The sequence below is a fragment of the Prosopis cineraria genome, unplaced genomic scaffold (assembly GCF_029017545.1).
Source record: "Prosopis cineraria cultivar Desert tree isolate PC_DT_omini unplaced genomic scaffold, ASM2901754v1 PC595, whole genome shotgun sequence".
NCBI lineage: Eukaryota > Viridiplantae > Streptophyta > Magnoliopsida > Fabales > Fabaceae > Prosopis > Prosopis cineraria.
In genome coordinates, this window is record NW_026555920.1 from 4,686 (window position 1) to 32,240 (window position 27,555).

General features: G+C 33.3%; 2 pseudogenes; one reads left to right on the plus strand and one right to left on the minus strand.

The window, feature by feature from the left end:
- Nucleotides 1-1,710: 1,710 nt before the first annotated feature.
- Nucleotides 1,711-6,023, minus strand: LOC129297707 (ERAD-associated E3 ubiquitin-protein ligase HRD1A-like; annotated as a pseudogene).
- LOC129297704 (poly(ADP-ribose) glycohydrolase 1-like) lies at nt 5,747-19,182 on the plus strand (annotated as a pseudogene).
- The last annotated feature ends 8,373 nt before the right edge of the window (nt 19,183-27,555 follow it).

Here is a 27,555-nt window from a genome sequence, read left to right on the forward strand (position 1 = left end):
AATTCGTTAACTAACCCCTTGGGAAGAATTTTAATTATTTAAATGTTGAGGAAAATGGGACTTAAGCCTATTTAAAATTAACAGTGATGGAAATCCAACCTTTGTGAGTAGAAATTCCATGAAGAAGGTTCAATAGGTAAGAACAAATTACTAAATTACTTGTTAGTTTGCTAGCACTAAATTTTCTATCCCTTCCTACGACTTGAGAAAATGCTAGAATACATTGATCGAAGGTTGAGTGAAAGCTCTTAATGTTTTTCATAGTCCTTACGGATGGTATATTCATTACAGATACACTTGATGAAAATACTTATACAAATGTGAAATAGGGCTGCTCCTATGAGATCGTGGCGAAATCTCTAGAGTATTTGTTATAGCCAGGCATATTGGTCTAGATTTGGTTCAAGTTGAAAGACACCAAATTTAAAGTGATTATCTTTTGTGAAAATAACTCAAATGATAGTGGTCCTTTTGACACATGTAGGGGATTGTTACAATTATGTCAAAAAGGAAAGTCCTATGTTGCTCAAATGATAGAAGGCCTTAGTTTATAGATACTGAGATGTGAACTTGGACTAATAAATGGGCTCTTGCATACAATTACATAAAAGTTAGACGTAATTCTTGACAATTTTTCAAAATTTTGAAAACTATTTTTTGGAGATGAAAAAATTATTTGTATAAGATAGTTTTTCAAAATTTTTCCTTCCTTTTGGAATATGTGAGGGATTGTTGGATATTATAAATATTTTTGAATATTTTAGAAGGAATTATTATAAATTAATAATATTAATTATTATTTAAGTCTATTTATTATTTTATAACTTATAATTTAAACAACATTATTATCTGAAACCGTTTTTTTAATTGTGATTAAAGTGGTTTTATTATCCAACATTATGAGATTTGCCTATAAAAGGCAAAGCCTGTCACGGGTTCAGTGAGAGCCTTAGTACTCTCAGCCTTTCTTTCCTCTTCTATCATACTAGTTAATTGTACAGTTACTTGAGTATATTTTGTGAATTTTTGTTGTTCTGTGTCCCTACTTTTAGTAGGAAGAGTATGTTTAATCCTGGAGAGCTACCGCGCAATCAACCCCGTGTAGCGGAATAGCTCTTAAGGACAATATCTTTGGGCATGACTCAGGCTATGATTTCACCAGCTATTGCCAACATATGGAACCTATATTAACCAAACTAATAGAAGACATTACAAACTAATGAGTACAAAGAACAACTCTCCTATCATCATTCACCAACTTCTGATAAAGAGGTGGAGGATGGACATAGGTACAAAAATCAACACTAATCCAGTAATGAGATAATTGTGCTAATAAGTGAGCACAAATGTTTGCTTCCCTGTATATGAAATCAAAAGAAATAGTCCGATTTCTTTCAAGGAAGAGTCTAGCAATTTCAATAACATCACCAAACAGATGGTTTTGATTGCAAATCCTGGTAACCATATTAATAGCTTCAGTACTGTCATAGCAAACTTCCACATACTTAATCAGTGTTCGAACTTCTTTTCAAAAATACTAGAATGCTTAAGATTAGATCTGGAAAAAGAGAAAAAATTTTGAAAAATTAGACGTTTGTCTCAGATTCAACCAAAAGCTCATGTGCCATCTTTGCAAACATAAAAGTGTGTTGCCTCAGTTAGTTACTCCTTTATAATAGATTAAGAGAATATACCAAATGTATATAAATATATAATATATTCCTTTTGCGGCATCTGCTAACTATTTTTCAACAAGAACAACCCAAGCACACAATGTGTCTTCAGTTAAATTCATTGTTTCTGGATCAGTCTGTTTAAGTATATAAAGAAAGGTGGATGGTAAATCACTGATATACCATACTAAAGAAGTTGCAGATGGTGATGGGTATACGTAAGACTTCTCATACATTGAGGCAGCGGTAGTTTGGAGTCTAACTTGATGACGACTCAAATTATCAGTAGCCACCCCATTGCCACCTTCAGCTTGAGATGAGTTTCCAGTACTAGTTCCCGTTCTTGTTCCTGTTCCAAGTTATAATAATCCAGCCTAAATCAAGTTCAGCGCCATCCAAAGCTGCAATCTTTACTTCATTCATGTTATTTTATAATTTCATAAATATGTAAACAGGTAGTGTTAAACTCGAAATGATACCATGTTAAAAAAAAAGTAAGAAAACATGACTGTCCCAAGAAAAGAGAAAACATGGTTTCAAGAGTTGAATAAATTATTTCAATCTTCAACATACACAATACACCATTTTATAAGTCGCATAGAAATATAAAAGAAAATGGGACAGAAATAATCCTAGTCTTTAAAAAAAGTGTCTGTACAGTAAAAAATTCTAAACTGACATGCTTTAAATAGGATAATGTTTGGTTCTTGTATGGAAGGGGCGTATCTGAAGAGGATTAATCTGTCGATATCAAACTATATCACCTTCACTTTTCCCATTTTCCATTTTAGTTACTAAAGGCATTATTTCCTCAGAAATAGTATAATTTCAATTTTGGCATAGTGAAATCATTAATATGCTAACAAACTATGCATACAGTATCTATTCTCATATGGTTACCCTGTCGATCTGACTGTGATCCATGCTGCCCTCCAGCAGTAGTTGCGCCATTTTCAGGCGGTACAACCAAGGCTCTGCAGGTAGGGCAAGTATGTTGCCCCTCTAACCATGATCGGAGGCAATGCACATGAAAAAGATGTCCACATATAAGCTTCTTGGCTGTAGTCATCTCTTCACGACAGATAATATATGTAGCATCGCTTCTGCATACCCATTTTAAAAAATCAATACTATTGTATAAGTTTAACTACAAAAACAAGTGTAAGTAATATTTTAGAAACTAACGCGTTAAGCTCTTCAGGGGTTGCATCTGAAAACCGATCATTCATATTTGAAGTAATCTTACGATAGCGTATGTAGTCAGCAACATGAACTTTGAAGTTCCTAAATGTCTCATACAGCTCCCATATTAAGTGTAAAGGCACACCATAATTTCTACCAAAGCCAATTTAAGATTAGTACTTAGTAGGTAAAAAATAGCCTGTGAAGACTAAACATGCAGTCAAATTAAAACAAAAACAGGACAAACAAGTAAACCAAAAGCTAGACAAGCTATTTTAAAATAACATTCACTACTAAAGAACAATAGAAGAAAACAGTGGGAGGTGACTGGTCACCATAGCCTTATATAATATCTTTGGACAAATAATATAGCAGTAAGATAAAAGCTAAGTTCCATGACAAACACAGTGAGCATTAGTTTAATTAACATTATGATGGGTATCTAAGTGGGATGAGATGCTCTACCCCAAAATTCAGTTGTTAAAGTGGGAGAACCAACCCATTTATATATCCCATTGAGCATCCCATATTACTCAATGTGGGACTTGGCATCCCATACTACCAAGTCTCCATGATATTATAATTAGCTAAGTAATTTAGAAGGACCTTCCCTTGGTTAATGTTCAAAGTATCTGAAATGGAGATGACATATATCAGTTGCTAGAAAGTAGGGGAGCGCTAATAAGGAAGTTACCATTAAAGAAAATCTCAGTGCCATTGCAACTCAATCTGGAACTTACTATTTTAAAGGATTGATTTCTATCAGCCTTGTAAAAAACTAAATATCTTTCTCTCACCCATTAATTTCCAAATAATAATTTACAGAGGGCCTGTGCTGCACAAAAATTCCAGCAACTAGTTTATCTGATTTCAGACATGATTTACCTTCAAAGTGTAATTCTTGAACCAACATTCATGTCTGTAAATCAAAACATTAACATCAATTCCAACCTTAAAAATTTTAAATTGCATGATCCTCCATGTAAACACTCTAGGACGATTCATGAGGGCTACAATGCATATACAAAATAAGAGTAGATTGATCACTTGCATGAAAATCACGAGGAAGAAACACATATACATAGACAAGTGAAGCAAATCCCTGATGAGTTCCAAGTAGAATGTGAAGACTGGTTTCCTTTCCCATTGTCCTTCCATAAGCATGTCGCTAAAGTAGAAAAGATATTTTACAAAAATTGACACTGTTGTTGTTGCCAGTATCATTTACCTGAGATAGAAATGGATAGTGTCAAAGACAAATCCCCAGGACAAATTATTTAAAGAATTCAAAGCACTTTTCTAAACTGAATAAACAGAAATGTTAAACCACATGTTAGGATAAATAGACTCCTACTAGGTGAAGTGATTCATATATATAGGCATTTTATAATTTTTTTAATGCAATTTAATTAGTTAATATAAGATCCACAAAGACACATAACTTGATTAATATATAGGAATAATATCAACATGCAGTAATTTAAAAATCATGATTTATCTGATCATCAATTATTTTGTTATTATTTGATAAGGTAACAATTCCTTGGGCTAAAATGCATACAATCCAAGACTAAGGCTCACCTCAAGTGATCAAAAAGGAGCACCCTTAACATTGTCTTGGTGCATGTCAGAGAATAAATTCTCCTTGGTACTTGCCCCAGAGTTCGAAACCAAGTTGCTAAAAGTAAGGAGCATACCTCCAATTCCTTATCCACTAAGCCAACCACCATCGAGATATGGTTGGCCGGTTAACTCTATATGCCAGCAATCACTTTTTTTCCCACAGCCAACCAACTATAATTTTATTATTGTAGATATATACTCCTCTCTTATAATTTGTTCTTTGTTATGCCAATATTTCCCCACATAAAAAGGATCTTGATCAAAGAACAAAAGAAGAAGTTTATAACTTCTAGACATCAATAATCCTATAACCAAGGTCAATTAGACATAATGATTGGTTGCTTACAGTAAAATGGCTTTTTATCAGACAAAGAATTTAAGAATTCAACAATATTGTGGATTTCTATATATTTAAAAGGACTAACTAGGCTTAACAACAGCTAAAGATGGTATACTTTTTAATCTCCATACATCATTCAAATCTTGACACAACTAATGTAGATACAAAAACTTTAAAATTGACATAAAGTGAAGCATTTTTCAATTCAAATTAAGCATATGGCAACTGGCAACTAATTTAGCAAGAATACAGAGAAGAAGGCTTACTCAAAAGCAAAAAAGAGGGAAACTGAAGCCTGCCATGATAGCATCAAATGCTTCACGGAACTATATAAAAACAGTCCATCCAGAAGGAGGAGGAAACCCATAAGACACAATTCGAATGTGAGACAACAAGGGCACTGTAGGAGTGGTCTCAATATACTCAACTCTTTTCTGAGCCAACCAATGTAAAGCTTTGATCAACAACAGCGCTGTGACCATAGCAAGGAATGTAATAGAGAAATCCTGCCTAAAAATGGTGATGGCAAAAAGGATTTCCATAACCTCCCTCCATGATTGCTCATTAAGCCTCTCAACCTCTGCCTCTCGTAGTGTGCCAAGAAATACCTTCTTTGTTATTGCCATAAAAGACACATAATGACCAGACCCATATTGAGAAGAAGTACCAAGTTGATCTTGGAAGTTGACAGAAAAACCATTGCTGGATAAAATTAACCTCTGGCTGTTGAATGCATGATACGTAACAGCTAGAGTTGCAATGAAACTAAGCCCCGCATACGACTGTAGCCTCATCATTTTTGCTATACACAGAGAAACAGCAACCATTTAATCAACATCTGGAAACCCATAGACAAAAGAAGTTCTAACTTAATACAAAACGGTCACCTTTATTCTTTATTCAAAATCGTCAATATCCAAACGATTACATGACCAGATTCAAAGCCAAATTAAAATAAAAAATTAAAAGCAAAGTAAGAAACGGTGACGGCGTCCGACACTAGGGTTGACAACAACGCAGGGAACAGATGACGCGGGGAATAAATTCAAATCTAGATTCAAAGTCAGATTGAACTAATCAATCTCACTGGTTTGTCTTGTGCTCATTTGGCATATAGACTCAGAGTTCTGGACACATAGAGGATCAATTAGGTGGAGCTGTTGAAATGGACTTCGCAAATAAGTATCTAGGTGGTGGTGCTCTTCGTAGAGGCTGTGTACAGGTATCATAAGCTTATGTTCTAATCTATTATGTTTTATGCTTGAATATTTTGGAATATTGGCATCTTTCTTAAAAGTCTTATGTCCTGTGTTTTTATGAAAATATGCCTGCTATCTTGTTTATGTGTTCCACAATTGTTCTTTTTGTCTTGTAAACATTTTGTTTTCCCTCTACAAAATCACCTTTTTGATATTTAATGCAACTTTTTAATCATCTGATATAAGAGGAAATCTGTTTCATGATCAGTCCAGAGTTGATTGTTGGCATGCTCTTCTTGCCTTCAATGGCAGAAAATGAGGCCTTAGAAATTGTTGGTGTGGAAAGGTTCTCAAGTTTTACAGGGTAAGCAGTCAGTGAATATAAAATCTAGATCTTCGTATAATTGAAATTCATTGCTCGCTGTATCCATATTAAATGTGATGGATATACACCCCCCACCCCGGCGTCCAAAAAGAAGGAAGAAACTTCTTTATGGCAAGGTAAGTTGCGTAAAAAACAAAAGGAAAATGTAGGACTTGGGATGATACACAGTTAATTCTTGAGAATTTGCAGGTTCGAAAAAACAGTTTGTGAAATTTGTATGACAATGAGCTGATACATGAAATTACATTGCAAATATTAGGCTTTTGTTATTCTTGTTCCTCTGAGATAATGAACTTTTGATGCTTTGCATGTTCACACACATACACGCCCCCCCCCCCCCCCGGGAGCTAATAGGCTTTTTGTCATTTGTCGAGATCTCAATCTCAATCATAAGATCTTATGATCCAACATGTAGAAATTGATCCTGGTACTAGATAAGATTGAAGTCTTGTAGATTCACGCTTAAGATTGTGATCCCGTTGTATCATGTCTATATCCTATAACAAATAGTGTAGTTATCAGGATATGTTTAGCAGTCAATCAGTGCTAATTATGCTTTGTCTAATTTGTTTTCCTGCAATTTTGCACACTAATTGACCCAACATAATTTGAATGCATGTTACTAGGAGAATATTTTGTAATTAAATTTGTAGAAGCTATCTCATTCTTAAGGCCCTAGAACATGCTTTATACTGAGGCAAATCATTAGGCATTGTGTGATCTTAAGAAATGATTTACGGATTCATTTGTTGCCATCATGCCTTTCAAGTCTTAAATGTGATTTTGCTTTCATACGAATCCTGTTTGAGCCTGCTTTAGAAAGACCAGATGATTTGTTTGATTTAACTGCAATAGCCCTTGACCTGTTCAGCCTGAAAACGGAGTGACTATCCCTTTTGATGAGAATTGTAGCACATTTGTTGTGGAAAAGGAATTTTAAGGTTGAATGGGGAGGTTCAAAACTATTCAATTCTTTGGTTATAGATGTGGAAGAAAGATTTTATGTTTATATTTTTCCCCTTAAAAAAGGAAAAACAGAGAAGTAAAGAGTTAGCTTTTAATAAAGTTTAGAAATTCTTAAAGGAGGTATAAAAGATCTATGTCTGGGCAGAAAAGGAGCTGAAAAGGAAAGAAATGGAGAAATTGATTCAATAGGAGGAAAAATGGGAACAAGGTGACTTCAATTATTGTATATTGTGCTAGCATATAAAACAGACTGAAAATATGTTGCTGGTATTTCTGTCTTTCTGTGTTGTTATTTGCATTCAATCAGTGGGATAAAATTAGATATGAAAGTAATAATTTGATGTGATGCCAAATATAATAGATTTTAACTTTTCAAACTTAAAGATTCTTTAATTGCGAGTCGTGTCTTCAAATACTGATGACAACTGTGTCCTAATTTGTTTAGGTATGCCTCCTCATTCTGATTTTCTGGTGACTAGATGGATAAATGGGATTTGGATGAACTTGGAAGATGTAAAACCTAGATTGTTGCAATTGATGCATTACGTGGCCCTGGGATGAGACAATACAGGGAAAAGTTTCTTCTCCGGTTTGTAAATCTTGGTTTATAATGATTTCGATGAACTTCTGCTATATGGGATGATGCATCCATGCAAACAAAGGGACTAATATGCAAATATTATTATCCTTAAACCCTAATGTTAGACTATTGTGCTGCCGTCAAAATTGCAGTTTAGTACGCAACGTTAGTCCTGCATTGTTCCCAGGAAACTATTTGGAATTGGTTTGGGACACTTTTTGTCAATCAATTGGAGTGTGACTTGAGACTTGGGGATGATGGATAGTCCGGGAACACTAATTTCTTGAAGCATGAATCTTGAGTAAGGTCTAGATAAGGACAAGTTGGCCAAACTAGTGTTTTTGCCCCCAATAAGTGACCAAGTTTTGTTTATAAAATTTTAATTTACAAACCTTATGAAATTTAGACTGTTGTTGAGAATCACTCCAACCTGGAAACTGAAAGTTCCTAAATGAAGGCCTAGGACGTTTCTATTATTTTCTTTTAACATTTCTCAACATATTAAGTAAATCAACAACCATCTGATTAAAAGAACAGAGTAGCAATCTGTAAAATTATTTGGTTTAAAGTGGTCTACAAGGTAACTATTATCTTCTTTTTCACTTTTAGCAAAATGTAAAGACAATAAAATACTAATTTCAGCTCCATAAAAAAAAATGATTGCAGCCCCTTCATTCCTGCAGTGGTCAGTAAGGCATTCCGTGATTTTTTGAGTCAATCAAACTGTCAGCCATACCAGGAAATATTGCAAGAGAACAGATGCTCTTCTGAACTGGTTGGGTTTTTCCTTCGATATATAATTTTTGAACAGTCTGGACTTAAGCAGCTATAATGTTTTAATGAGAATATTTCTTTAAGATACATTGATACAATAAATTGTCTCCGGTACTCATTGATCTCTCATCGTTATGGCTTCCTTGTACATTCTTTATTTTATCCACAGGTATATGCTTCCACCTCGGCATCTATGGAAGTAACTGAAGAAAATTCTGCAGATGAAGTATTAAAACATTCTTAGAAGAGTCATCCTAGAATGGACCAGCACGATAATATTGGGGTTGCTACTGGAAACTGGGGATGTGGTGCCTTTGGAGAAGATCCTGAAGTGAAGACCATAATTCAATAGCTTGCCGCTTCTCAAGTAATTTTATATCAACAGGAATCATGATTAATTTGCTGAAATTCTCATTATTTAGTCATCTGATCGAAGCAGAAATGTTTACATGCACCTAAACATTAAAGTGAAAGTCCCTATATGTATTGCCTTTGTTGTACACGTAATTCAATTTGACTTAGTATGGTCAAATGTACTCCTGGGGCATTAAAAAGTTGATGAACAATCTGCATATGTATCTTCTTGCTGGGTGTTATGATTGAATCCTTAGGTTTCATCCGAGTCAAATTCTCTCCCTTAATGATCATAAAGATGTTGTCCCCCACATTGACCTAGTGCGTTAAAGAACCCTCCGTTTGGATGGAAAAAAAAGTTGAGATGAAATAAAATGAGAGGAAAGAAAACAAAGGGAAGAGAAAATTGGAAAGAAAATGTCATCACTCATTATGTTTGGATGGACAGGAGAAAATGGGGAGGAAAAAAATGAATAAATATTATAATGATTATAATATCCTTATATCAGTATATATCATATCTAATGTAATTATCTTTGTAAAAATAAATTGAAAGAATAAATTATATTAAAATTAACATCATCAAATTAATTTAAAATCAAATTAGTTGTTAAAAAATGTAGAAAGCTAAAGATGCAAATTTTGTTTCTATTTCTTAAAATCAAATTAATTATATTAAAATCAACATCATCAAATCAAATTATATTAAAATTAATTATTAAAATTAAATTAGTTCTAAAAAGCCAAGGACACAAATTTTCATCGAGATCAAAATCTGATTGTTTGTGAGGAATTAATGTGTTGAAGTGGGCAAAAGAGGGGGAGAAGGGACGGTAGATAGTGAAAATAAGAATTTACTCTCAAAATCTCTCCACATTTGGGGGGAAAAGTTAGGAAAAAAATGTGATGGGTTCCACATCTCATTTTCTTCCCAAGTTTTCTTTCCTCTCACTTTTTTTTCTTCATCTAAACAGGGAAAAATGTATTTTCTCTCCTGTTTTCTCTCCAACCAAACAGAGCATTAGTTCCATAATACTCCCTTAATCCAACCCAAGTTAATAAAGGGATGATGTCATCTTCTCTTGACCATCCTATTCCATTCCAAACCCCTTTAGGGATGATATAACACACTCACACACACTTGCACAGTGCTGGACAGAGGGAGAGAGTAAAGAAAACCATAGACAAAGAGGGGCAAATGAAGAAGATGAAGAATAGAATAAAGGGAGCAAGAGAAGAAGAGGCAGAAATGCACAGAGAGAGAGAGAGAGAGAGAAGTTATCTGAATACTCACAATATTTCATTCATTGAGTATGCATTACAAGAGCAAAGCCTAATCTATTTAAACTAAACTTTCCTACCTAAGGAAACTTTAATAACTTGGCTAGGTAAAGCTCTCAGATTTTCCTCTCTACAAAAGTATTAAAATAGCACAAAAGTAACTTACTTCTTCCTAAAATGGTTTCTTATAGGCAATATACAATGATAATAAGTTACTAGCCTCAGTTTCTTCCCATTGAGGTTTCTTCAAAATATATTAATTCTTTTATTTCTATTCATTAAAAACAATCAAGAGTGTGGTGTCGTGAGACATGCCAGAGACACGGGGTCTCAAAAAGGTGAAAGAACTTGACTTCTAATCAAACATAGGGAACCTGAGCTTCCTTAACACAGTTGACCTAGATGTGAGAATGTAAAGTAAAGAAAATTAATGTAGATACAGGAAAACAGAGATACATTAATTAAAAAAAGAGGTGGCAGGCTATACCAATCGTACAATAGAAAAATAAAGACTATAACTATATGATAAAAGGAAAAAATAAATTAAAGTTGCAAACATGGAGTTTGGGAATTTCTTAATGCTAATCATGAAAAAGGTCATCAGAGAGGATTTGGTCCCAACATTAACCTCTAATGGCATTACACCAAGGACCTTAAAAGTAGTCTCGGTGAATCCCACTATGCACACCTCTGTTGGTATCAGGCCTTGCTCCTTTTGCCCTATCTTAAGCATCACACTGGCTGACAATATAAGGACTTTAGGTGTTAGGTCATCCTAACACTTGGCTTCTCCAGGATAGCCCATTTTGGCTTTCCTTCTATAGCTTGTAAGGTAACTTGACAGATGGGCTCTACTACCTTCACCTTTTGCATCTATATTTTTATTGTTTCATACTCTTTATCCTCCCCCGGTTTCATTGAGCAATATCAATATGGGCTCATGTATGTTGGTTCTAAAGAGTTTTGCTCATATCGGTCTTGGGTCTTACTGGTGGTAAATCAAAATTAGGAAGGGAGTGTTACTGAGACCATGCAGTAGAGATTAAGAGGTATCTTCTTGACATGAATGATCCCACTACATTGATTTTCATTTTTACTCCCCTTGTCCTGATCCTTAATAGACTTCTTTCTGAATTTGTTAATTTCTTGCACATTAGAGCCTTCCTATACCTTATTCTTTTGTTGCTCAAGATATCTTTGTGTAGCTTGCTTTTGCTGAAGACATCATTTTTGAGTTCTAGTTAAGGCAGCTTTTTTATGCCTTATGACATTTCACTTCAGAGGCAGTATGTTACTAGATGGTGTAACATACATGCTGAAGCCCTTAGCAACTTTTGGTTTTGATAGTGCTCTCTGACAGTGTTAATGGTAGACTGTTAGGGCCTTTATCCTAACCTATCGATGTCCCTGTGAAAGGTTCACCTACTTTAGGCAGTGCTGAGTACTTGATGAAGTAGTCAAACTTACCAGATGGCTTTCCTAAACAGTCCCAGACCACTTTAGACCCATATAGTTCTGTCATTAGCAATCCTCAAGGGCTAATGTCCCATCCTGAGGGTTGTTTGTTATCCTGCTTCACTGCCTGCTGGTTGTTAATTTCTAAGCTACCTGTGGTTTCTCCCAGACAGTCCCAAACCACTTTAGAGTTATTCGGGCTTCTTACATTTTGCCCTTCCAAGCTAATGTCTCACCTTAAAGGTTTGTTCTTGTTGGACCAACCCATAGGTTCTTCTAGGCGGTCCCACACTATTCTCGAGTTCTCTTGAGTTACATCTTCCCTAATCCAAACATTCCAGGGCCTCATATTTCTCTGCCTACCATCATTTCTCTTGGTCCATCGTTTATTGGAGTTTATTTTCACCATCTTTACTATGGCAAATATTAGAAACAGATCCTCATCCACAACCATGGATTCCTCCTTTAGGAACTTGAGAACCCCTTATTAATCCACTCTTGAATGATGTTCTTAAAGCCCCAACACGACTTAGTGTTATGACTTCATGATTGATGGTACTTGCAGTACTCCTTCCCTCTCTGATCTTCCTTTGAAGGAATCTTGTGATTAGTAGGCAGGGAGATGAAGTTCTCTTTGAGTAGGAAATCAAAAATCTCCTCTATTTTAATGGTATTAAAATTATACTGTATTGTGTTTGGCCTTTCAGAGTCTCCCTAGCCTTCCTTATTAGGGTCAGGTATGTATAGTTGCCAACATTTTTTAGTTCTACTATTGCCATCTCAAGATCAGCAAAGTAGGTTCCTGCCATAGTCTGTCGGTAATGGTCCTCTTCTTTCAACAACTCCTCATTTCCCCATACCTTGGCTGTAAAGCTCATAGAAATCTTAAAATTTCATCCCCTAGAACTTCTTTCGGAGCTCTATATCCATTCTTGCTTGAGCTAGCTTGACGAATTTAGTTTCTGAAAGCGGCACATGGCACCTGCTCCTTATTCGTTTAAACCTAACCAAGTATTAGTCCACTGTTTCCCCAGCCCCTTAGGTAAGCTTGTAAAGTTTTGCTATGTTGACCTTCGACTCCACCTTATAGAATTGTACATGGAACTTTTACTCCATCTCTATCCAGTTAATGATTGAGTTGTGAAGCAGTGAAGTGTATCATGTGAATGCTGGGCCTGTGAGAGTATTCGAGAACAATCTTAGCTTTAAGTTGGAAAAGTTCTCATAATTGGAAATTTTCTCACATTGAATTGTGAACCTCTCAATGTGCTTTAAGGGTCTATCTCCTAAGAATAATGTGAAGTCAGGGATCCTATATCTTAGAGGGTTTGGGTTATCCCTGTCTATATACTCTAGATATGGTTTTGAGAAAGTAAGGTAGCCAATTAGCCTCAGCCTAGTCTATATATGTCTTGGATAACATCCCTCAGGGCCTCCATGTTCACCAATTGATAATTAAGAGGCTTGTTCTGATGCTCCGAGACTATTGCCATGCCCCTGGGCTGCTCATGCCAAGCTCTTGTAAATAATATGAAGGATTTCTTAAAGGATTAGTATTAGCAAAAATCTGGGGATTAGGGTAGTCTCTTACAACTGGGTAGCCTTAATGGCCAGTGCCTACATTAATTCCTGGTTATTGTTCTCCACACGACCCTTAATTTGAGCCTACTTTTAGAGGAGTGCTTCTTAATGATACGGCTAATTGTTCATGCCATTATGCAAAGCCTACATTATGATTTACTGTTGTTCTTTCTCCTTGCTTTTTGACATTTCTTGGGATAAAGCAAAGAAATTTTAGTTCTCTTTCAACTGTTTATCCATCCAATCTTAAATTCCCTATAGCACTTCTACCATAAGATTGTTGGATATGATTAGTAGGTTGGCTTATCCACTTTCTAGCTTTAAGCCATGGCTTGTGCTGTTGCTTCCTGTCAACATTAGCACTATGTGCTCATGATGTTCAATCGCTTGAGCATCAGGTCTCAAGTGTTCTAACCTTGTGTGTACAGAGGTCCCTTCTGGTTCTTAAGAACTAGCATATGTTTCGTTAGTCCTTTTATCATTTCTTGTCCTTACCATCTTTACTATACAAGTCTCACCGAGGGTGCTAAAAATTATTTATGTGTGAACAACAAATATCAGGCGTGCTAGAGATGCTGAGTCTTAATTGATAACAAAATGGTCCTGAGCTCCTTTACTACAATTTACTCAGATGTAAAAGATACGCAAGATTTGGTAGAATAAGTATTTTTTTTTTTTATTGAAATGTGAAAGATTACAAGTCTAAATTGAAGGTAAAAACTAACTGCTAAAACTAAAAAGCAATAAGTGCAGAATGCGGTCTTTGTTGAGTGTTGACTGTCCTTCTTCTATGTTATTGTATTCTATTTATAACGTTAGAGTGATGGTAGCCTCTCCCTTAAGACCTAGAACATTCTGCTAAAGAATCAGAGATCCTACAAAACTCATGGCACAGTTTTTACTCAGGGTTCTCCATTTTTGATAATTAGCCCATCTCATCGAGATATTTGAGCACGATGATATTGCCCCTGTGGATTTCGGGATTACTTGGGATCGTGTCTTTATGTGCCAACGGTCTAATGTTTGCAACAGAAAGGATTTCGACATGTTCATCCTATTGTGGTCTTCTATTGAGCTCAAGGTTGACCTTTTTATTTAGATTAGGCCTAACTCTTTAATCACTCAGCCCAAATAGCTTTATAACTTATCGAGCAACGTTTCATATTTTAGCCCAAACAATTTCATCAGGGGCATTTTAGCCCTTTCAGTGGTGGTTGATGTTATTGAAACTAGTGCAAATAGAGTGGCTCAAATTCTTAATATCTGATCAAAAAATGGATGAAAATGAAACAAATGGAATTGAACTCTTGAAATTTAATATTTAGCATCTTGTTTCTTGACTGTTGCTATTGAAAATGTACAAGTACTAGGAAGTTAACGTTCAAAACTAGAAGAGAATTTGTCAATCTATTGATTGTGAAATCATATGAAACTAGTTGTTCAAGACCCTTTCAAATCTGTTTACTCATTTACTCTGCTTTGAATTATATAGAATAAAATCTTTTTCAGATCTATTTACTCATTCATGTAACCTAGATTCCCCCACTTCAAGTCCCTATAGAATCTTAGAGTTTCTGTTCACATGTACTATTTATGACCCTTGAATAGCACCGTAAATTATTTATACATGAAGTCTAAAGATTCCACATCAGATGCTATTCGTGTTTCTTTATTCAGGCTCAATGGCTTCTTTTTTTTGTTTTATTTTAGTTCATATGTTCTAGGCTCAAAGATCATTTATAGCATACTACACATTTGGCTCGGAGGCATTGTAGAACCTAGACCAGGTATCTTGACTTTCATTTTTAGCTTCTAAATCTAAAAGATCATTGAAATTACTTAATAGGCATACAGCAACAATGTTCTATAGCTTATCCAATTTATCTTTTCATTTTGATTGGAATGACTATGGCTTGATTAACTTGCATGTGGTTGTATTTCAAGATTTGCATAACTAATGTACAATGTATCCTTCTCTTAGTGATTTACTCAGCCTCCTTCATAACTCATTTTCATTCTTCTTCGCTTAAGCAATAAAAATATTCCGTAACTCAACTATCCTCATTTCACACAGCACCATCAATACAAGTCAACGTGGATTCTTGGTCTTTCAGTTCTGGATGTCCTAGCTTATATGAATTGGATTGTCCTTATGTTTTAGTGCTTCTTGTAAATTTAGTCTGTTCTTGTGACAAGACTTGGCATCATCTTGAATATACATATTGATACATGGGAATTAGGAACAGTAAAGGGAATTAGTAATTAGGGGTAATAGGGTAGCTTGGAAATTTAGTTTTACTTGCTGGCATTTTCACAACAACAAAATTGGCAGCTTCTGTTGGCCCTATTTGTAAAGTATGCTAAATTTCCAAACTATCCTTTACCCCTAATTACCTTTACTATTCCTAATTCCCTTGTATCTCACACACACAAAGTAAATCAATTTGATCTGTTTTTACAGGTTGTTAATTGGATTTTATCACATCAATGGATAGTTGTGGACCTGTGGAACACGTTAGTTGAGTACTCAACATTGAGATGGAAAATAGAGACCAACGTTGGCTTCTTCAAATCGCTCCTACCATGTGTATGAGCATGATGATGTGAAGGACTCACCAAATACACTTGACTCTTAGTTGATCATTTTTCTTTTTTGCCAATGTCTGTTCTCTCTTTTCTTTATAGACAACAGGGTATAGGTTTGAAAATATGTCATAAAGTGTGATGTGAAGACTTACAAATTATGTTCAATTTTTGTACTATACATAATGTTCTAATTAGAGAGTAAAACTAGCATCAATTACCCTTGGTTCAATGGTAATGGGTTTAAGTCCAGTTGAAGTGTGAGATTAACTTTAAAATAAAATAAAACCTAGTTGATTAGGGAAATGTTCTATGTCAATGTGTGATACTACACAGTCTACATTATGGTGTAAATGAATGCTTAGTCAAGATTATACTCTTAAACAGTTGATCAATGGATTTCTTAAATTTGAGAAAAGTGAAAATTCTGGAAACTTCATTACAATATTCTATATTTTTTTACTTCATTTTGTTGTCAGCCATGAAAGGTGTGAGATATGTTTTCTTATTTTTTCAACTTTCAACTATTATTTATGTTGCTGTTTAATTAGGGGGCGTATTCAATCATTGATATTAATTTGAGTGACACTTCATATTAGCAAGAAGAAAACATTTTTTTGGATTAAAAGGTAAAAAATACCCATCGCCCTTTTTTTATGAGCACCCAGTATCTTTAAGTGAACAAAGGTATAAGAATATTTATGAACTTACTATAATGAGTGCAACAATATTCATTCTATTAAATTGGACCAACGTTCATTAATATTAACTGTTAAAAAAAAAGAAAGCAAATATAAGATGTAAAAATACCTAAAATTTTTTTAGGAGTTTCTGGTTTTCTAAAATCAATAATAATAGCATGTGGATACTCATTAACTTTATTAAGAGGCCATATAGCCAAGAATGAAACTTAATAAGTTGGAAAAAGCTAGCCTATTTATAAAATTAAGGAATACCCATACACAATTTTTATTGACTTTAGAATATCAAAATCTTAGAGAAAAAATTTATGGGTATTTTTTACCTTTATGTTTGCTTCCTTTTTTTTTTTAAACAATCAACATTAAGGGCATTAGTCAAATTTAACAAAATGAGGATTGTATTCATTATAACAAGTTCATAAGTATTTTTGCACCTTTGTTCATTAAAGGATACAGGGTACTTTTGGAGAAAAAGTTAATGCGTATTTTTGCTTTTTAATTCTAGTTTTTTTAAGGGTTAAGGTGCACAAATACCCATTTAATATTTTGTGAGGAGTTATTGATGTCTTTAATTCAAGTACAGTGTAATTTTACTTAGCAATTCTTAAAAAAATGTAAAAGGAAAAATTAATTATTTAGTCCCTATAGTTTTAACTCAATTGTAACTCAGTTTTTAAATTTTGACTCATTTAATTAAGTCTTTATAATCCTAACTCAATTGTAACCTAGTTGTAACTTAGTCTTTAAATTTTACCTCTTGCAACTCAGTCCCTATAGTTTTAACCATTTAAATATTGATCCTATATTTTAAAAAAAAAAGTATAAAGATTAAAAATATCTTAAACTTTTAATATTTATAAAGATTAAAAGATGTTGGTAATTTAAAATATTAGTAATAAATTTTAACATAATTTATAAGGACCCAATATTTAAATAAATAAAGATATAAGGATTGAGTTATAAAAGTCAAAGTTTAGGAATTGAATTACAACCAAGTCAAAACTTCAAGAATTGAATTATAGCGAGTTAAAATTTAAGAATTTAATTATAACTAAGTCAAATTATAAGGACTAAATGATTAATTTTTTCATATAAAAATTTCAAATCCGTCATAGAGACCTGATCTTCACTTTGGGTTTCGCATGCTATGCTATGTGTAATTAGGTTACGGGAAAAAATATCCTCAAAGTAGAACACCATAGTACAAATTTGTCCATCGATCTTGAAAACAATGCCAAAATATCCCATTCGTGACGAATGTACTTATTAGCAAATATTGATTTTAATTTAAATACATGTATTTTCTTATTTACACTTTGAGTCAAATAAAATTTTAGTTTTTATAACCATGAACATTCATAGTCAATGTTTACTAATATATGTTTTTGTTTTAGATTGAGGATTTTTGCATAATTTTTTAGGATCTTAGACAAAATTGTACTAGTAAAATAGATGATGATATTTTTGCCTCTAACCCATTTACATGTAAAAAATATGTGAGACTCATAGTCCGTGCTTAACGGATGTTTAACTTTCATTATGAATTGGGGAGTTCTGCATTTTTTTAGGATTGATGAGTAAAATTGTACCATATTTGAGTTAAGGATATCACCAACTTCTCGCACAATATGTTGTGGGTATTTTTTGCATTTTAATCATTTTTGAATGGCTCAACTTATATAAAAGCAGTGGTAGTAATTTGATTTTCTACACACACACACATATTGATTTATACTGAAATCTATAACCTTCAAACGTGATTCTAAATCATCAAATTCAACTAACGAGGCATGTTATATCAAACAAATATGTTTATTCATATATTTCAAACTTGAACAGGTTAAATTATGTAAAAGCAATACTTTGTTGCATCATTACAGACCAACACTTATTGCAAATATTGTCACCAACGATGGATCCCAACTCCCCCTCTCCCTAAAAATTTCATTATATGTATATATATAGCAGCACAATGGAGAAACTACTTGTCATTATTTGGGAAAAAATCATTGCATTCTATTCAAGTGCCAAGTTATAAAAACTATCCTAAAAAAACAACAACAAATAGCCTCATCCCATTAGATGGAATTGGCTTCATGCATTGAACATTATTATTGTACTCTATCGATAACATTCTATTAAAAAATGAATTAAAAACCAGTTTTGCCCTTAAACTATTTTTTGAAAAGCATCTATTATATATCTTATAGGGATGATACAAAATAATGTGTTAATTAATTGAATTGTAACGTCCAGCACCTAGTTTCTGATTTACAGACAAACCACACTGCTTCTTGTCCACCATCCTATTTTCTTCAGGCCATGTTAATCTGAAATTAAAAAAATCAGTGACTACAATATAATTAAATTAACAAACCGCATTCTATCTGAAGTTGTTTGGCATGGGTCCAGACATTTGGTCCTTCAGCTCTTGTATGTACTGATGCAGCTGCTCGTGGTGTTGATATTCCGGCGAACTATCGGGTTCCGGCGTCGTCAAAGTGAGCAGAGACATCCAGGGACAGAATAGACGGAAGGGGCCAAAAGAGGAGTGAGCGGACCACATGTGGTATTCTACTATTGGTCAACTTTTTTCAGCCAAACAATCAGTTAACAAACGGATGTTTGTTTTAGAATGGAAGTTACCAGATCAGCAGGCATTAGGATATTGCTCGGTTATGAATCATTTTGTACCCATCTTATAATGTAGGATATGCTTCTTAAAAAAATAATTTAAAATAAAATTAGCCTTTAACCCTTAACAAATCATTAAAGTCAAATAAACTTGTAGATATAATATGAAAAAGAAGTACTGCTCTTTTTTTCCCAAAAGAAAGAAAAAGTACTTTGATGTAGAGAAAATGTATATCTTTTTACAAGAAAAAAAATTAAGAAAATGTTAACTTATATAATTTGAATTATGCTTCATGAAAATAATATAAATATAGAATTATGCTTCATGAAAATAATATAAATATAGTCAATTTTTTAAAATGAACAATTTTTTATTACTTGAAACAGAGAAAAATTCTTGCATGAATTCAATACACCATGTTGTTCATGCTTTATTTAATAAAAACATACTATATTGTACTAGTTTAATTAAATAAATCTTAATGTTTCATTATTTTAATGATTTTTTTAAAATAAAGTATTTTTTTTAATTTTTTCTTTTTTCTCTATCATTATTAATGATAGAATTAATTTATATTTATAATTATTTAATGTGGTATGTTTTTAGTAGACAAGGATAATATGATGCATGAAATTCATGCCAAAAAAAAAAAATTAAAGAGAATCTGATTGCTTTGGAAAGCACATATAGCAAGGTGGCAAGTGGCGCAAGTATTTGACTTTTTTTTCGTTTGTCCATGAAAACCAAACATCATCAAACAGACAAGGTGACAACGAAGTTAGGCCACAAAACCTTCCTTGCATTTTATATTATTTTATATTCTAAAATGAAGAAGAGTCGTGAAAACAAAGTACTACTAGAATTTAGAAGAATCGATGTGCTTCCAAGAGAATAAACCTCAGCATATACCCTTTTCATACAATTAAAGGCCTATTATTTAAACCCAACTTTGGTTTTTCACTTTCATTTGAATTTGAAACAAAAGTTGAAGAACTTCTTCTTCTTCTATATGCAGCAACCACGGATATGCGTTTGTTGGTGGCCATCTAATATGTACCTCTCGTTGGTGCGATCACAACTAGTTTGATTAGATGATCATCAACGAACATGTATCTAATGTGTTGTCCTTCTTCTCCTTCAATTTTGATTTTTTTTTTGTTCATCAATTTTCTTCTATTAGAATTTGGAAGCAATGTTTTTAGATTTGGATTAGCTTAGACGGTTGGACTGTCACTTGAAGAAGAAAACGATTTGATTCAACAATTTAGCTTATTCTAATTAATCCGGTTTGGTTCACTTTGAATCAGGTGGTTCTTGAAGACTCAGTTAAAAACCCAGGACTTAGAACAATTGGACCGTTTTTTCCTATTTTTATTTAAATATTATTTTTATTTAATTATTATATTACTGGTTCGACTATTTTGTATTTACTAATTATTAGTAATTCAAAAAAAAATTGATAACCAAATGAGTTTATCAAGTTTATTGAGTAAATATTTATGATGTGAGTATTTGATAATACCATGTCAACTCCTTCAATAAATTTTCCACATCTAGGTATATTTTATTAAACTCATTATAGTTATTTTTTATCGTTTTTCATAATTAAATATTTAAAATTTTCTCATTTAATTATAAATCTTCAAATATTAAGATTTTTTACTTATTAATTGTAATTTAAAGTCTATTTTTTTACTTACTAATTAGTCAAAAAAATTATTTTTATTTTTATCATTATATATTTCAACTGACTTTTAAATCAATTTTTTTAAACAAATTTTAATTTATTTAACTCAGTTTTGATAAAGTTATTCAGACATAAATCATGTTATATTCACTAATTTTTTTTAACTTCAGTTGAATTTTAACCTCAGTTATAAATTTTTTAATCTAAACATTTACTTAATTTTTTATCATCTAATAACTTAACCATGTAAATTGTCAGAATAAGTTTCAATGCTCTTCACAAAAATGAACATTGAGAGTTTATGGTGTTTGAATTATTCAGGTTTAATTTAGATGGTTTAAATTTATATCTTTTTACTTTTATTTTTTAAAATATTTATTTTAATAAATATAGAAGTTTAAATAAAAATAATCTCTTAACTGTCAGTCTTTTTAAAAATGATTTTTTATTTAAAAAATATCAATTTGAAAACTGTAAATCTAATTATAAAAATTAGATTTAAATCATCCACAGAACTAAACAGATTTAGCTCTCTTGTTTATCTATGCGAGCACCAAAAACTGAAACTGGTTTCGTGAATTGTCTGTCCCTCTTCCCTGTAACTTTTCAATCTTTCATTTTGCTTCCCTGTTCAAAGTTTCAATGCGAGAGAGAGACAGAGAGAGAGAGAGAGATTGATTTCTAGTTTCTTCTTCACTTCTTTTTTGCTCCCACTACATCGCACTAGAAATCACTAGCTTCAAGAAAACTACAAAGAGGAGGACAGGAGAAGAAACCGAAGAACTAAAGCGGAGAAGAAGCCACACAATAAAGGCAGAGAAGGAAGCCATGACAAGGAGACAACAGACGACGATCCTCGACGATGACAATTGAGGAACACTGCTCAAGGACACAATCAGAAACTAAAGACCTGCAATGGTGAAGAAGGAATTCCGAGCAAGGTACTGAAAAGTAGGGAGTGTCGAGGCCCATGAAATGCCGAGGAGGTCAAAGCTGCCGAAGGTGAAGCAGATTGCAGACAAGAATGTTGAGAAGGTGGGAGGAAGGAGAGAAACGAGGGCTCCGTCTTCGGTGCTCAGAGCACCGAGGTGCTCATCACCCCCTGTTTTAATTTTAATTTTAATTTTATATTTTTTAAAAATAAAAATTTATAAATATTTTTGATAAATATATTCATTATCAATAAGGATAGGGCTGATTTAATTTGAGACTTTAAGTGATTTAATTTAATATTATAATTTTCATAAATTAATTATCTAGATAAACTCTAGATAAGACAGATTTAATATTAATTTTTTATTTCAATAAATATAATTAAAAATAAAAATTTTAAATCTAGACCTTACAGATAAAAATTTAATATTAAATTTAAATTGTTCAAAATACATCTAAACAGTCAGTTTATGAAAATTATAATATTAAATTAAATCACTTAAATTAAATTATTTGTAATTCGCGGTCTAATTAAAAAATATTTTGTTTCAAACATAGGAGTTGCTAAGAGTCAAATTCAGGAAAAAGAACCGATTGTATGACAAATACTTCAAGAGGTTATGCAAGGGCATCCTGTATTGCTGAATAGAGCGCCTACTCTGCATAGATTAGGCATACAGGCATCCCAAATTTAGATTGATGATGAATATATTTATAAAAAAATTTATAAATTATTATTTTTATAAATATAAAATTAAAATTGAAAAAATATGCGCGATCCAAATTTAGCCATCCAAATTAATTTGGATGGGTCATATTTGTTTTCTAGGTGATGAGCACGTCACACCGAAGACGGATCTAGAAACGAGAGGTCGGCCAAGAAGTGAAGGTCTCTGAGGGTCAAGATTGCACTTGATAAGACTAAGGATTTTGCGCTTATGTTTTTTATTTTTTTTAATTTTTTTTAGACTCCAAAATGACCTCGATTTAAGGGTTAGAATTTTTTAAAAAAAATTTACCCGCCCAACTAGCTTGACATGTGGGGTTGGGTGGGATTATCTTAGGTTAACCTAGGTTAGCTGATATCAAACTAGAAAATGGAATTGAGCATATAGCTAGGCAGCCAATTCACCAGTTCAACCATCTAGTATGATCTGATTTTATAAATAATGGTAAGCAGAAAATACAATAGTAGTAGTAGAGCCAAGCAAATGGGCTCATCCCAATGGGCTAGCCCATTAGCCTGCAATTTTTTATGAATTGGGTTGGCAAAATGAGCCCATTTTGGAAAACGGGTCGGGTTAACCCGAATCATGAAAGTATGTGGGCTAGCCCACTTCTTTTAAAAAAAAAAATTTACCAAGGCATGAGACTGTTGTGACATGGATTAAGCTTCCTAACTTTGTTTTTTTTTTTTTGGACCATTTGATTAGATCAATTCTATGTATATGTTGAATTGATTATTTTATTTGATTAATTATTGTGAACATAATTTAAAGCTAGCAGTTGAATTTCTTGACTTCAGATTTGCATGAACCCCAAGTGTGAAATATAAAAATAATTAAGATCAAGAAATATGTGTATAAATATAGCTAATTGCCTAACTCTTAGTAAAGGTTAATAAATGAAGGGGTCAAAAAGAATTATTAAGCATATTTTATATAATATAAAAATAATTTTAGCTAACTAGCTGAGAACATGTACAGATTTAGACTCAAGGAACAATTATTGTCTAAATAATTGTAATAATAATTAGAATAATAAGAATGAGGCATATTAAGTATTTTGTGAAGAATCGAGAAATTACATTTATATCATTATTCTTTAACTTGAATAGGTGTCTGTGAGTGAGGGAGTAACTTGAGAATAGCTTATAAATTTATTGTATTTTAATAAAATAAAAAACAAAACGCACACATTTTAATTTATATTAAAATAAAAAAGGAAAAAAATAAAAAGAAAGAGTTATTAGAGTACGTAAATATTTATAGATATTAACACTTGTTAGAGTACGAAAAGAATAATTTTAAATATATATATATATATATAAGTTTATGTCATATAAATTTTAGATTTTTTTTTAAATATTTGTCTGTGTTTTGCGAGTTAGCATGCAAGTTAGCCAGCCCGCTAGTCAATGAATTGGGTTAGATTTTTTAACCTATTTTATATGGCCGGTTAACCTAACCCAACCCATCAAAATGCCATCCCATGTAGGTTGGCTCGCAGGCTGACTTGTAGTCCATTTGTATAGTGCTAAGTAATAGTGTATGTCTGATTTGCTTTTAAAAGCTGTATTGATTAAGGAAAAATGACAAAGAAATACCCTCAAAATATGTAAATGACAATTAAGTACCCTATATGTGATAATAATTATTTAATTGTTTGATATTTTAATTTTTGATAAAATAACATATTTATTCACAATGACTATTCTGTATTGAAAAATGACTACTTTGACTAAAACTTTTTCTATAAATTTATTTATCGATCAGGTGCAAATATTAAAGATAAGTGACTATTATATATATATATATATATGTATGTATAAGGAAATAACTATTTTAATTGGACTATTGATTAAAACAAAATAGAAAATGACAATTTCTTTTATGTAAATTTGTGATTTACAAATGAATTAGAAAACGATTATCCCCTTCTAGAAAATAACAACAACTTCTTTCTTGAAACTAACTACTTTGATTGTACTTGATTGATAAATAAATTTGTACAAATAAAATGGTCACTTTATATTTCTTTTTAGACAATAATTCAATCAAAGTAGTCATAGTAACTTAAATAGTCATTTTCCAATGCACAATAAAAAAATTTTTGGCCAAAAGAATACTATCATTCGAAACCCAGCAAAAGAGAACAAGCAGTACAGCGCAAAGGCTGAAGTAAAACAAGGAAAACAGCCAACAAGAAACGCACAAGAAAAGCAACAGCAAGGAAAGCACATAACAGAAGAAGTGTGAAGGTCAGCCACCACCATCCAAGACAGCAGAGAAGTAAATGACATTAGAAGACTCCACACAGTTAGCGGCATCCTTGGCTAGCAAAACGGGCAAAGAATGTGATGGCGAGACTACCCATCCTATCGAACACACCTCCTTGAAAGCGGATGCTGCAACAAGGTCAGCAGTAAAATTGCATTCATGTGGGGCGAATAAAATAGAGAACTCAGCGTTGGTTGCCATTAGTGTTATGATGTCTTCAATGATACTTATGCACCCCCAATCTGTAAGAGTGATGTGGCCGTTTTGAATACAGTTTGCCAGAACTAAACAATCAATTTCAAACAAAATCAAAGCGTTACTAAGATCATAAGCAAGCATTGGCGCATGCCATAGGGTTCATTCTAAGGGATAGCCCACACCCAAACCACACATATCTAGTCCAAGGACAAGAAAAGAACAAACGCTCAATTGTTTCAACATCATCCTTACAAATAGGACAAATTTTTGTATGCCATCTATGGCGGTATGTTAATGCCTCATTCTTAGTAATAGCATGAGAGAGCTCTCCAGATGAAATGTATAATCCAAGGGATTGTTTTAGTTTTCCAGAGTTATGCCATTTGTGATTTGTAATAGTAAAAGATGGGCTAGGATCAAAATTTGTCATCTTGAGTGATGCCTCAACTATGTTGTAACCTTGCTTAATAGAATACACTCCATTTCTTGCCACCATCCAGCACAACTTGTTACTAGAAGCAATGGATGAAAGTGGAATTTGTGAGATGGCTGCAAGAGATGCCATATCAGTATGGGGGGTCAAGGCAGCAAGATTCCATTACCTATTTTCAATGAGGTACACCACCAACATCTCAGACTTAGCTACCTCTCTATCTTCAGTATGGAGACGCATATTAGGAAGGCTAGGGATCCAATTATCTTTCTAAATTTGAGCAATCATTCCATCATCTATATGCCAACATAAGTGTTTTTGTAAAAAAAATTCCCGCCATTAATAATGTTGGACCAGCACTAGGAGGCCTTGGACCCTTTTTTGGCATCAAGAAAGTGATTCTTAGGAAAATAAATTCCTTTGAGCACTTTAACCCATAAATCATCTGGAGTTTGTAAAAGGCGCCATGCTGCTTTGGCCAAAAGTACCAAGTTATAATTGATAAAGTCTTTGAAAACCATACCACCCTCTGTTTTGGGTTCAACCATTTTCTGCCAAGCTAACCAATAAATCTTATTACTAGTTTTAGCTCCATCCCACCAAAAATTAGATACGAGACTATCGAGATCTTCGCATGATTTGATAGAAAACTTGAAACACAGCATTGGAAATGTAGGAATAGCGTTAACAACTGCTTTGATCAAGACCTCCTTCCCATCATGAGAAAGGAATTTTCAACTCCAACCATTTACTTTGGATGCAACATGTAATAGCCCATAATAATAATAGCAATAATAAGTACATATTTATAAGTTGGTATGTAATAGTAGTTATATTAATTTAGGAACACGTTTAGTAAAGAGAAGTATTGGTAGGGTGGAAAGCATGCATGTTAGAGTAATTGAAGGTCCCAAGTTCGAATTCCGGTGTAAGAAATGAGATTTTTATTTTGTTTAGCTCTTCTAAATTATCAAAACACCCTTGCTCTATCAGATATATTTTCTCTCTTCTTTCTCTTATCCAAGTCGGTTTTACAGAGTTTGAGAAAGAGGTAGAGAAATCTGGAAGCTTATACCGATTCTTGCTCTTCGTTCTGCAGTGGTCACCGACTAATCTTCCCCTTCGTATTCTTAATGGTCGCCGGCCAGAGTGGAGCTTGGGCTGCACTGGGTTGATCTACCCGTGCTTCTTGTCTCTATTTTCCTCTTCATCTTCTGCTCTGTTTCTTCGAGTAGCTGCTGGGACGAGAGAGAGAGAGCTGCGAAACTGCACCGAACTTATGCTCTATTACTGTCGAATCACTATCTTCTTCTTTCTCAACCAAGAGTTGCAGTCGTTTATGCCAGTCACCACCGCTAGAGCGACGCCGCTGTGTTGTTTGCTACTATTGTGAGTTTCTCCCTATTTAGCCTTTTTTTTTTCTCTGCTCGTTTTCATGGATACAAGCTAAAATGCTTCTTGTTCTTCTTATTCTTGATGTGTCAATCTAAGTCAGTCTATGGGAAGAAAAACACGTGAAATTGGGCTTGCTGGTTGAGGGTTGATCACCTGGCTTCATGTCCTCTACTCGGCATTCCAAATTTTCTTTTCCTTCTCTCTGGTTGTCTGCCACTGTATAGCTTATTTGGGTTGAGGTGAGGAGCTTCAATCCTTTTATTATTGACTTAGCTATGCTTGTGAGTATAGTTATCTGCTGCTGCTGCGGGTGCATGAGATTTCAGAAGGTCAGCGTGTTCTGGTTTGGTCACTGTCGTGCTGTGTAGTGAGAAAATGAATAAATTAAGTTAAATAAGCTTGAAAGCCATCTGAACTTGGTAATGATATATGTATATACGTGATTTGAGGATTGAAGTTTAGGAGAGAAAAAAAAATTAATTATTATTTCATTATATCCTTATAGGGTGTGAGGAAGAACGAGACTCTGACCAGAATTAAAGGCAAGGATATCTTTGAGAATTTAAAGCTCTAATGAGTAAGTGAATAACATTCCTTA